Consider the following 13,716-nt stretch of genomic DNA (forward strand, 5'->3'; position numbering starts at 1 on the left):
GCCAGAAGGAAAGAGGGAGATTCCCAAGCAGATACCATGCCTAGCATGGAGCCTGGCATGGGGCTTGATCCTTCGACCCTGGGATCATGACCTGAGCCAAAACCAAGAGTCCAATGCTCAACCAACAGTGCCACCCAGGCAGCCCTTCAGCTTCAGAGTTTTAAAAAAATTTGGGGGGCGCCTGGGTGGTGCAGTGAGTTAAGTGTCCAACTCTTTGACTCAGGTCCTGATCTCAGGGTTGTGAGATGGAGTCCTGCATTGGGCTCCAAGCTCAGTGCGGAGTCTGCTAAAGTTTCTCTTTCCCTCTCCCTCTACCCCTATCCATGCACTCACTCACTCTCTCTCTCTCTCTATCTGTCCCTGTCTAAAATAAATAAATAAATCTTTTTTAAAAAACACAAGAAGTCTGAAACTGAATGAACTATTAATCACAGGCATGAGTAGCAAATAGTTTGAGGTTCTGTTCTTTATAAAATCAAGATGTTTATTTTATAGTTCTATAATAACCCAAAATTCCAAGGATTCCACATTTTTTTTTCTCAAAAGTGATTAACCCAATGAGAAATATACGAGGGACATCTGGATGGCTCAGTCAATTAAGAGTCTGCTTTTGATCTTGGCTCTGATCTTGATCTTAGGGTTGTTCATATACACACACACACACACACACACATATATGAAATGATTTTCTGATATCATTGTTCATATCGATCATAATCTTTTTTTTAAGATTTCCTTTATTTATTTGACAGAAAGAGAGAGCCCAAGTAGGCAGAGAGGCAGGCAGAGGGAGAGGGAGAAGCAGGCTCCCCACTGAGCAGAGAGCGAGGCAGAGCTCGATCCCAGGACCCCGGGAACATGACCTGAGCTGAAGGCAGATGATTAATTGATTAAGCCACTGAGGCACCCCTGATCATAATCTTCTATAGAAAAGAAAGATGGGGTAAATTATTTCTAAGAAACTGCTAAACTCCCTTCCAAAAGCATTAATTAAATGCCTATAGAATGAGTTAATTACAGTTTGAAGCTGGGTTCATGGAGGTGCATTAAAGTATTTTTTTCTCCCTTCGTATAATTAAAATTTTCCAATGATAAAAAGTTTAAAAAATAACGTCCTACATGCCAGACACTGGATTGGACACTGGAGGTCCAGTGACAAATAGAACAGAGTTCCTACACTTTTGAGGAGCAATGATCCCTCTTGTTACCATGTTACTGTGTTACAAAGTTACAAAGCACTTTCAAATGTTTTTTGAACGCGTATTATGACCCCAAATTCAACTTGGAAGCTACTTACTTTTTATTTTTCCCAGTCCTTGTTTTCTGTGATAAATCAAGATCTCTAATAGCCTGGATTGTGGTTTCAGGTTGGAGTAGTGGGCTAGACCAGATGGGGAGAAGATCTTTCTTTTATTTATGAGCGGGTCCCTGGTAGGAATGCGTTTCAAGACACTTCAGACAGTATTATCAGAATCTTAAATGGCATCTCCACCCTTTTTCTTTTTCTTTTTAAGATTTTATTTATTTATTTGATGGAGAGAGATCACAAGTAGGCAGAGAGGCAGGTAGAGAGAGAGGGGGAACCAGACTCCCTGCTGAACAGAGAGCCCACGAGATGCGGGGGAGCTCAATCCCAAGCCAAAAGCAGAGGCTTAACCCACTGAGCCACCCAAGTGCCCCAACCTTTTTCTTTCTTTAAAAATATCTCCACCCGGGGCGCCTGGGTGGCTCAGTGGGTTAAGCCGCTGCCTTCGGCTCAGGTCATGATCCCAGGTCCTGGGTTCGAGCCCACATCGGGCTTTCTGCTCAGCAGGGAGCCTGCTTCCTCCTCTCTCTCTGCCTGCCTCTCTGCTTACTTGTGATTTCTGTCAAATAAATAAATAAAATCTTTAAAAAAAAATATCTCCACCCTTTTAAATACTTATAGTGAGCCTTTCACACACAAAATCCTTCTTTAAATTCAAGGTAATTCTCCTGTTTCATGACAGTTAAACTGGGTCACAAAAAAGAACCACTTTCCCAGGATTAAATAGCAAAATGGAGTAAAATTTTATCACCTTCAAATCCCAGAGTCTCATCCCATGAAGCCCAACCATGAGGGGCAGAGGACTGATGCTTAGAACTAAATTCTGTTTCAAATCAGATCACCTGCTCCACAGAACTTCCAGATTAACCCATCAACCTTTGGAATGCTGTTACGCTCAGGTCTCAGAGTCCACAAGAATATGTTCTGCTACAATTCTCTTTTAGAAGTTTCTACCTACTGGTACACCTGGCCTACTCAAGTCAATAGAGCATGTGACTCTTGATCTCCGAGTTGTAAGTCTGAGCCCCACTTTGGGTACAGAAATTACATAAAAATAAAATCTTTGGAGGTGCCTGGGTGACTCAGTTAAGCATCTGACTCTTGATTTCGGCTCAGGTCATGATCTCAGGGTTGTGGGATTGAGCTTCATGTTGGGCTCCATGCTCAATAAGGAGTCTGCTGGAGGTTCTCCCCCTCTCCCTTCCCCTGATCTCCCTCTGTCTTCTCTCTCTCAAGTTAAAAAAAGAAAAAAATCTTAAATAAAAAATTAAAAAAAAATCTTTAAAAAAAAAGAAAGAAAAGAACTAGACAACAAACAGGGCGCCTAGCTGGCTCAGCTGGTGGAGTGTGTGACTATTGATCTCAGGGTTATGAGTTTGAGCCCCATGTTGTAGGTAGAGATTACTTTAAAAAATCTTTAAAAGAAGAAGAAGAAGAAGAAGAAGAATTAAACAACAAAGAAGAAAGATGGTATACCCAGTATGGTTGGTCTCTCTAAAGAAGTTCTTCATGGCTAACTGGTTAAGAAGTAGACATTTGTATACAGTAAAAGATCCTATAACTGCATGGGAGAAAATTGGTGGGTAAAAACTTCTTTTAAAAAATTTTTTTAAAAGATTTTATTTTTTAAGATTTTTATTTATTTTTATTTTTTTTTTAAGATTTTATTTATTTATTTGACAGAGAGAGATCACAAGCAGGCAGAGAGGCAGGCAGAGAGACAGGAGGAAGCAGGCTCCCTGCCGAGCAGAGAGCCCGATGCGGGACTCGATCCCAGGACTCCGAGATCATGACCTGAGCCGAAGGCAGCGGCTTAACCCACTGAGCCACCCAGGCGCCCCTATTTATTTATTTTTAAAGATTTTATTTATTTGACAGACAGAGATCACAAGTAGGCAGAGAGGCAGGCAGAGAGGGAGGGGGAAGAAGGCTCCCCCCTGAGCAGAAAGCCCAATGCGGGACTCCATCCCAGGACCCTGGGATCATGACCTGAGCCGAAGGCAGAGGCTTTAACCCACTGAGCCACCCAGGCGCCCCAAGATTTTATTTTTTAAGATTTGTATTCCCACCTGATCCACAATTACTTCTTGCCTCAGGTTCCCTAGGCAACCTAGAATCAGATGCTTCCTCCCTCCTTCCCAGGAAGTTTAGATAGATTTTTGATGTAAAAGGAGGGCCAAGAGCTCTTCAAGTTCACTAAACAATTATTTCTTTGTCCAGAGATCTGCACCAGCCACTGTGGTGCAGACAACACAATTTCCCAGAATAGGTAGACAAAGTAAAAGACAATAGACAGAGTGAGATGACTGGTAAGAAGCACTTATCGCCACCCCTCCAGTTTTGTTGGGGGACTATCAGGACAACCAGCTTGACTCACAGCCAGTGCTAGACTGCTCCTGGATCACAGAGGGTTAAGAAGTGAAACACTGCTGGGACCCTAGGTCGACTGGATGACAAGCATTATGGGGGATATTCATCCCACCGCTGCCTGGTTCCTTTCTCACTGTTACGTCCCCCAATAATGGGTCCATGATCAAAGGAGCAAAACTGATACAAAGCAAAGGTCAAACAAAGCTTTATTTCGCGCCAAGCATCGAGAATCAAACCGACTGTTCGGGGCCGTCTCTTGCAAAGAAGCGACCCCTCCCAGCCTCACAGACTAACTTTGATAGAGCAAAGGCCATGTGGTTGAGCCTGGCCACACACAGGTGGCCAATGAGATAGCAACATACGGAGAACGCCGCACAGTCATGTTAGGTCACACACGGGTGGCCAATTGAATTACGATTTACCCTAGTAGATACTTGAACTAGCCTATCACCTTGGTCAGAATTGGCGCCCAAAAGGCAGGACTCACACTCCTTGGTAGCTAGGGAGACAGTATGCGTGCCCCACTGATTGGATGTCTCCACCTGGCCTGACCCGCCCTTGTATTTGGACTTTGTTACATGGGACTGGTTTCCCGGACTTGCTTTTAAGTAAGTTCCCCTGGCTGGGTGGGGGGCGGGGAGCAGGGTTGGTTTAAGTTTTACTGCATAAACAACAAAATCACTGTTTAACCAGATGGAATCCCTCTGGCTAAACAGGCGCTTATACTCACCTCCTTAGAGTTTAGCATCAGCCTCATTTCCCTCATGTTCTCATTGCTAAGAATCTTAGTCGCTGACACAAAGATGGCAATAAAGGTCCAGACTAGAAGACACCCCTAGAGCCCCAGATAGAAAAGCTGGCTCAAGTTGAGGACATCTAAATCCTCGAGAAGGGGAACCAGATTTTCTCCAGTGGCTTAAGCAATGTCTGTTTATCAGCGACTCCCTTCACCAGCTATGCTACGGAAGACTGAAGACTGAGTAGAGCCTTGAGAGTGGCCAGAGGCGGAAAAAACCTCTTAGTATCCCTAAAACAAACCCACTTCACTTCCCAGACTCTGGGAGAATAACACCAAGTAAGGAAGGGCAACCAATGAACCAGGAGCTGAAAGTATTACCCCATCAGGTTTAGCCCCCATTAGCTAAAATTACTCTGGGCAAGGCTTTTCGGAGTAAATTAACCCTTGTCAGGAGCACAGATCCCAGGAGGGGACACCTCTGCTCCCCTATTGCTCCTTATTTTCAAATTAAGGAGAGAGGTGGATGGAGATCAATAAACCTTTCCCTAATACTTTTCTTAAACATATATAGTTATACAGTGGTTATGAGAAGGTTCAGATCTCTTCTCCCCCAAATTTATTTGTCAGTAACTTTTGGACAGAAAAGGAGTCACCGGCCACAGATTGATAATGGAAAGTTGGAGAGGAGGAGGCAGAGAGACTGAATTATCAGTCTTGTTCTAAACCTGCAGTGGACTGGTCAGAGAGACAAAGACCAAAAAGAATAACAAAATTCAAAATGCCTTGGGGCAGACTGATAAGAAAATGACCTTGTTTTTTGCAATTTTTTTTTTTTTTAAGTAAAATCTACCAATGTGGGGCGGGAACTCAACCCTGACAGCAGGATTTGCATGCTCTCCAACTGAGCCAGCAAGATGCCCTGCAAGTCACTTTAAGCTACTTTTTAAAGTTATCTCTGTAGCAGCAGCCTCCATTTTTAGTGAAAACTGCCAAAATATGTCCTCTTTTTTAGAAAAGCAAGTATCAGCAGACAAACATTCTATTAGACTTAAATCCATAAGGAATAAAGCTCTCAGTAAAACTGTCTTCCTGCTGTCAAAACCCAATTATTTGACAGAACCAAGAACAAAAGATTGTTTTATGCCCCAGAATGTTTGCATTTAGTGATTAAAGTCAAGGGAAAGGAAGGTGCAACCCCTAAGACAGACTTGTTTCCATCAGGTAGAAGTTCATCCTCACCTAAGAGCTGATTTGCAAACAAGGCATGAAAACCACTCTAATTTCAAATATTTAGAGCTCAATATTTGAGAAGGGAGCCCTGTTTCCACACTGCAGGCAGAGGCTACTTGGGAACAAAATTATACCTTTTATTCTACACTGATTTAAAGTTAAACCTGACAATGTAGAGGGCTGCACTCTTGCATGTTGTTGTTTTCCTAAGACCTTAAAAACAGCTGTTTTCTAGGGAAAGAGGATAAACCAATGACTGGCTCACTTTGGTACAGTGTAACTCCCCACAAGACTCCTTCCACTCTGTGGCCAGTCCTATTTTGAACGCAGCCCAGACTGCACCTAAAAGCTCCAAATGTCTCAGAATCTGTGTGGCAAACTCTTCAAAATGGAATTCTACAGAAGAGCAATTTTACCACATTGAAACAGGACTAAAGACCAAAATCCGCTGGAGAGAATGGATCGTATTGGGGGATGTTCTTGGGAAATACACTGGGCTAGTTATAGGATGTGAGGAAGAGACGAAGGGACCCTGAAAAAATTATTCAGCTTGGTGGTGGTGTCCTGGGCACCTTATAAAACCTTTTACCTGTGACACAGTCACTCATTCAGGTGGCCTTTATGCAGCACCTCTATGTGCCTGGTACTATTATTATAAAGATGTGCCAAGTTCCTCTTGATTCATGCTGGCTGCCACCACTATAAGAAATAAACTGTAAGAGATAGCTCTCTGTTCCCTTTTGCAAGCTTCCTTAATAATTTTTACCATTTGGAGAGCCTGCATGGCTCAGTCTGACTTTAGCTCAGGTCATGATCTCAGGGTCCTGGGGTTGAGCCCCAGGGTGGTCTCCCTGCTCACTGCAGAGTCTGAGTCTTCCTCTCCCTCTGCCCCTCTCCCACACTGTGTGAGCATGCTTTCTCTCTCAAAAAAATAAAATCTTTAAAAAAAATTTTTTTTAGCATTCTTTGAACACCTACCATGTGCCAGGTACTTTCCATCTATCAGAAGTTCCCAAACTTTCTCTATTCACAGGGCCCACAGGAAAACTTGTAAGTTTGCCACCATTCCCCTGGGCTATTTATTAAATAATTAGATCCAAACAGATTAAGATGTGTGAATATACTAACACCATAGTAGTTGTTTGTGGGGAGGAAAGTGGTACATATAAATTGAAAGAAAATATTTTTATTCTATTCTTAAATAACCACAAGTACTTGCTAATGGGATGTGTGCCGCTATTGCACACTGTTCAACTTCTTAAACAGATTGGAAACCACCACCCACCTTTTGTGTTCCACGTTGATTTTTTTTTTTAAGATTTATTTATTTATTTATTCGACAGAGAGTACAAGTAGGCAGAGGGGCAAGTCGAGGCAGGTGGAGAAGCAGGCTTCCCGCTGAGCAGGGACCACCCCCCCAACTATGTGGGGCTCGATCCCAGGACCCCAGGATCATGACCTAAGCTGAGGGTAGACACTTAACTGACTGAGCCACCCAGGCACTCCTCCCCACGTTGATTTTCATGTGGCGCTTGCCTTTTATCACACTGAAAGTCCCGCTTCGTGACGATACAAGAACATAAGCGATCAAGGAATGTAGCCCAATCTAATGTTGCAACTATGAACTACCTCTGCATCATTGTGTTTCCCTCAGAAATTTGAACAATTCCATGGTGGTCCTGTGTGACTTCACTGCAGAGCCTTAGTGTGCCTCAACATGCAGTTCGAGCACCACGGATATAACACGGTTTCACCTCCAACTTCAAAACAGATCTACCATGTAGGTACAACTATAAACTTATAGATCTGGGAACTGAGGCTGAGGACAGTTAAATAATTTACAAAGTTCACATCGCTTGTAAGTGGTGGTGCTGGGATCTAAACCGAGTCAGCAGGACTCAGCACCCACATGCTCTTCCTGTTAGCTGTGTTACCTCTCACCAGCTTTGTAGGATATCAGAATCACAGGGTCTCAGGTCTGTGATTGATCAGGGATGTCAGGGATGATGTAGTCCCAATACTTAGAAAACTAATGCCCGAAAAGTGAAATGATCTGCACAAGGCGCACACTGCTTAAACACAGAGCTTCCAGGCTCCTAATCTAGAGCTCTCGCCCTTCCAACAGCCTACCTCCCCCTTAACGTGAGTTCAAGAAGAATCCACCCTGTAAGAACCCAGATGGAGGCTCATGTGGTCCTCAGAGGCAAAGAAGGACTGCCCTCCAAAGATCAGAGGCTGCTGTTGGGGCACAGATGGTAACTTTACTTTCCTCCCTCTAGTATCTTCCATTTGGAACTAACCCTCAAGCTAACCACTGCTCTCACCACTCTTCTCAGGCATCTTTCACCCCCAGGGAAAGCCCTACCTCCTGAGTCCCCTCTCCTCCTGACCTTCATCCAGCAGTTCAAGGCAGGGACTCTGAAATGTCTAGGAGAATGATGGTTCTTCTTCTCATTGGTGGTCTTTGCAATTCTGTTGCAACAAAGAACTGTTTGTGCAAGAAATGTAACTGCAGTTTTAGAATCACTAAAACAAGCAAACAGCAAACAGGTTAGGTCATGCAAAGGCCTATCTGAAATTTCCGAAGGAATTTTCGTGTTACAAGTTTTTCATGAGAACAATAGCTCCCAGAAAACATCTTCCTGGGCTCCAGGCTCCCACTGAGCCATTCATAAAAATCAGCTGCAGGTAAGAAAGGGCCCATAAGATAGCATATCTTCCCATCTTACTGTCCACGTCACAGCTATAGAAGAAACAAGAAAAATAGAAAATCTCTTCCTTTTTTCTCAGCAGTGATATGTTTTCTGAACAGGAGGATCTGGATTAATTTTTTGTCTGTGCAAACATAAAAATATTTCCTGGCTGAGTATGAATCCTCCCCTGTTTTTGCACACTCATCTGGAAGACATCCCACACCCTTCTTCTATAGAAGCCCAGAGCTGAAAGGGCATGTACAGGATGGCAGGGTCAGGCTGATGATGGTGATATTCAACTAACTCTGGACACGTCTGGGTGCCAGGCACGCCCACCTCTGGGATCTTTATGTAGGATCTGGAGTTGGGGAACCATGCTGTGGTACACAGCCAAGATCCCCCTTCAGGAATGCAGGACTTATCTCCCCAGCTTCTGGGAATGCTGCCATGACCCTCGGCTGCCAGTCCTCTTTGGAGAATGCTTTGGCTGAAGAAAACCTCCAGGACAGCCTGTACTGGGTAAGTGACAACATGGGAGCATGAAAGGCCCAGCTCCCTCACCTTAGTTGGCAACGCTCTGAAGGCTTATCCCACTCTAGGGTTCCCTGTGGAAGACCAGCTGAGGTTGTCCCTGGGCTTACAGCACAACCCACTTTCTCCTCTGTCCAGCCTTGTTTCCTTCTCCTTCTTTCCACAAGTGCCGACCCCAAGAGCACTCTCTCATAAACACGCTGCTGCTACTCTCCATCTCAGAGTTTGCTTCCCAGACAACCCAACTTGAAACTACAACTTGCCTTGTTTTGGGTCTTTTTGCATTCATCATGTTGGACAATCAGTTGGCCCCATATTATTAGCTAATGTTTACCTTTACTGGGAATATGATGGCACTGTGCCCATCTTATAGACTCATAAACTCAAGCTGTAGAACCACAGAAACTGGTACACTGAAATCACATAGGTACTAAGTAACAGAAATGGGATTTGAAACCAGGTCTGCCTCAGTGCAAAATCAGTGCAGAGTTCATTTCTGGAGTGGCTGTGGGAGTTTGGGCTACGTACGCAGGGTCCCAAGCTTTCTGAGGAAGGAAAGAGGAGCAGGCCTCGGAATGAATGGGAAACACAGAAGTCGAGGACACAGCATGAACACTGTTATCCTATCTTCTTTTAGAGCAAGACATTTTGTTCCTGTGGGAGAATATGACTCTGCCTGCTACGATGGGTATTGTGCCATCAGAGAGGAAGGCATCGATTCAGATGGAAGCTGAGTTTCCACGTGAGAAGTTCTGATAAATATTGGACGGGTAAAAAAGAAACATAAAGTGGGGAAACAGAGGTTCCATCTAGTGCCTTTCTCTTCTGACAAAGATTTGATATTTAATTTTATTGCCAGTCAAATTCATGAGACATTGGAAAGATTCTTTCTGGACCTCAACTTTTCTTTTGTAAAAATTAAAAGGTGAATTGGCGCCTGGGTGGCTCAGTTGGTTAAGTGTCTGCCTTCAGCTCAGGTCAGCTCAGGTCAGTCTCGGGGTCCTGGAATCTAGTTCCACATCGGGCTCCCTGATCAGTGGGGAGTTTGCTTCTCCCTCTCCCTCTGCCCCTCCCCCTGCTTGTGCTCTCTCTCTCTCTCTCTCGTAAATAAATATATAGAATCTTTTTTAAAAATTTAAAATTAAAGAAAAATTAAAAGACGAAAATAGATAAATCCCATGGGGTTTAAAAACCTCAAGAATAACCACATATTACCTTGAACATCTATTCCCAAATCTTAGACCTTCATTCAACAAATATTTACTGAATGCCTGCTATGAGCTGGCAAAGTTCTAAGCACTGGGGATATGTAAATGAACAAAATAAATGAAAATCCCCGTGCTGAAGAGCAAGCAGAGGTCTGAGCACTTCACGCATGACAACTTTGGGGTCCCTGGCTGGCTCAGTTGGTGGAGCATGAGACTCTTAATCTCAAGGTCATGAGTTCAAGCCCACGTTGGGTATGGAGCCAACAACAACAATAAAAAAATTAATCTTCATGATGTCTCTATGAGGTAGCACTGTTATCATCATCCCCATTTTACAGATAAAACAGAAGTACAGAAACATCAAGCGATACTTATCAGTTAGAGAGCCGAGATGTGTAGCAGATTGTGAAACAATCTGACAACTGCGAATAATCATCTTCACTTCATTTTGTAGGTGACACCTAATAATTATAATACACTGTTGGCTGATACTGACTCATATCACTCACAGAAGAGGGTTTTTTGGGGTGCGTCTGGGTGGCTCAGTGGGTTAAGCCTCTGCCTTTGGCTCAGGTCATGATCTCAGGGTTCTGGGATCAAGTACCACATTGGGCTCTCTGCTCAGCGGGGAGCCTGCTTCCCTCTCTCTCTCTCTCTGCCTGCCTCTCTGCCTACTTGTGATCTCTCTCTGTGTCAAATAAATAAATAAAATCTAAAAAAAGAAGAAGAAGAAGAAGAAGAAGAGGGTCTTTTTAAGAACTTCCTGGTCCTGGGGCACCTGGGTGGCTCAGTGGCTTAAGCCTCTGCCTTTGGCTCAGGTCATGATCTCAGGGTCCTGGAATTGAGCCCTGCATCAGGCTCTCTGCTTAGCAGGGAGCCTGCTTCCTCCTCTTTCTCTGTCTGCCTCTCTATTTGTAATCTCTCTCTCTCTGTCTCTCTCTGTCTTTCTGTCTCTCTTTCTGTCTCTCTGTCTTTCTCTCTCTCTCTCTCTCTCTCTCTCTCTCTCTCTCTCTGTCAAATAAATAAATAAATCTTTAAAAAAAAAAAAAGAACAACTTCCTGGTCCTCTAATCCTTGGGTGCGCCCTCTGGTGGTGACATTGGTTTTGCCCAAGCTCAGGGCAAGCTCCAGAGAAAGTGGGCATCAGAGCAACCTGGGCAAATTTCCAGATTGATTGTTCCATTAGTGGTGGAAGGGCTCTTTGCTATCACCTTGTCCAGGTACCATACTTTACCAAATGAAGGGGAAACTCGAGCTCAAGGGAAGGGAGTTAATGGCAGAGGCAGAGAGCGAGCCCAGGCCTCCTAATTGGATGATCAACTGTCTCAGTTTTCCCAGAATGTGGAACTTTAGGTGTCAAACTTGGGCAAGTTCCTGGAAAAACAGTATAAGCTGGTCATTCTGCCTCCTGGTTCTGCTTGTCCAGTGCTTTTTATAAATATCTTCAGGAAGCAGCATCATTCTCTGCTGATCCAAGCTCAAGAAAAAATTTTATTTCCTTTGACTTCCCTTTCAAGATTTACACAGAATTTTCGAGACTGTATGCTCCTGCCTATTGCCCATTTCTCTTCAATTACTTTCCCTTCATTTCTCTAGGAAAGTTGAGTCTGCAGGACAAGCAAGGTGATGGTCATTTAGAAGTTAGGAGGGAATGATTTCATCTCTAGGAAACCAAGAAGTCCTACATCTGCTTCTCAACCGTCAAAATGATGTCCTGAGGTAGGGAAAAAATGATGTCCAGAGAGTGAAGCAGTACCTGTCATATCACATGGAAGATAAGAGCTGGTCTCTTAGTAGGTAGACAGCTCCTGAAAAGGTCTTATTTCAGAGCCAGGGATGGTTATGGACTGCCCTCTCTCCAACAACTACCTCTTCTTCCTACTGACTCAAGTCAATAATTCCACCATCAGAGTTTAATTCATGCCATTTAAGACAAACAAAGCCCTTATTCTTATTAAATGCAAAATTCCCTTGCAAAGGTTAACGAATCACCTATCAATGTCTCCAAAGACTTTCTCGGAAATTCCAACCACTTCCCTGCCTTTCCAGTGCGCCCATCCTAGTCTATGTGTGCACACTAGGCTCACACACTCATGCAAACTCTTTACCAGTTTGCATTTCCTCTGCCTACACTCCCTTCCATGTCTCCCACAGGCTGGGGAGATCCTTCCACCTAGCTCCCATTATAGGATCACAGGAGAGCAGTGTCTCATAGTATGAAGTCTAAACTCCTCTGCTTGCTTATGAAGACCTATCTGACTTGCTAATGGGTGTGCTCTGAAGTACAAGGCCTTGGTCTCTTGGTTCACAGATATATTCCCAGAACCTAACCTTGTGCATAGTACACAGGGGTGCTCAAAAAATGTACATGTGGGGCGCCTGGGTGGTTCAGTGGGTTGAGGCCTCTGCCTTCGGCTCAGGTCATGGTCCCAGGGTCCTGGGATCGAGCCCCGCATCAGGCTCTCTGCTCAGCAGGGAGCCTGCTTCCTCCTCTCTCTCTCTGCCTGCCTCTCTGCCTACTTGTGATCTCTATCTGTCAAATAAATAAATAAAATCTTAAAAAAAAAAATGTACATGTAAGGGCACCTGGGTGGCTCAGTTGGTTAAGCGATTGCCTTCAGCTCAGGTCATGATATCAGGGTCCTGAGATCGAGCCCCGTGTCAGGCTCCTCAGAAAGCCTGCTTCTCCCCCCACACTCTGCTTCTCCTTCCTGCTTGTGATCTCTCCCTCTATCGAATAAATAATAAGATCTTTAAAAAAAAATGTACACGTTGAGCAACTAACTGACTCAGTTCTTTCCTGATGCATTTCTCGTCCAAGATTTCCCGACTAAAGCCTCCTCTCACGAACTCCCAACAACTCCCTGAACTTGCACACCCACACAATGGTCAGAATTTTCTGGTCTACCTTGGTTCTTGGGCTTTTTGGTCTGGAAATCTCTGCTTTTATCTCCATCAACCTAGTCTATCTGTCCTTCAAGGTCCATTTAGGTCCTGTTTCTGCCACAAGCCTTCCTGGGTACTCCAATCTGCCGTAACTCCTCTTTTGCCATCTAGCTGCTGTGTTCCCCACTCAGCTGGGACTCCAGCTTAAATTGTCCTGGGTTTCTGCACTGCACTGGTGTTGCAACCATCCACTATTTGTGCCCCTGCTTCCTTTGCTGGTGTTGTATTCACTGAGGGTCTGTCTTTGGCCTCTGCTCTTTTCTCTGAATTTCCTCTCCCAGATGCCTCATACAATCTCACAGCTTCAACTATTTCTTCTCCATAGTAGATCTGAAATCTAGGTATTCAAAATTCTGTCCTTTCTCCCCAGCTCCTGAGCCAAATTTTCAACTACCAACCAAAAATTTCCATTGAACTTTGCTGTCATTACCTTTCTCACCCAATGAAGCTCTGATTGCTCAGGTAATGCCATCCCCCTTCTTCCCAGTCACACAGGCTGGAAAAATACTGGGAGTGAGGAGGGATCAGGAATGAGGGAGAAAGGTTGATTAAGTACCAAGACATGGTCAGCTCTTCTTGAGAGAGATCTGTCAATGTCTTTGGTACCCCCCATCCCCCATCAATTCATTGTCCACATAGCAGCCAAAGGGATCTTTTAAAAATGTTAGGGTGCCTGGGTGGCTCTGTTGGTTG

The sequence above is a fragment of the Lutra lutra genome, chromosome 5, assembly GCF_902655055.1.
Source record: "Lutra lutra chromosome 5, mLutLut1.2, whole genome shotgun sequence".
Taxonomy (NCBI): domain Eukaryota; kingdom Metazoa; phylum Chordata; class Mammalia; order Carnivora; family Mustelidae; genus Lutra; species Lutra lutra.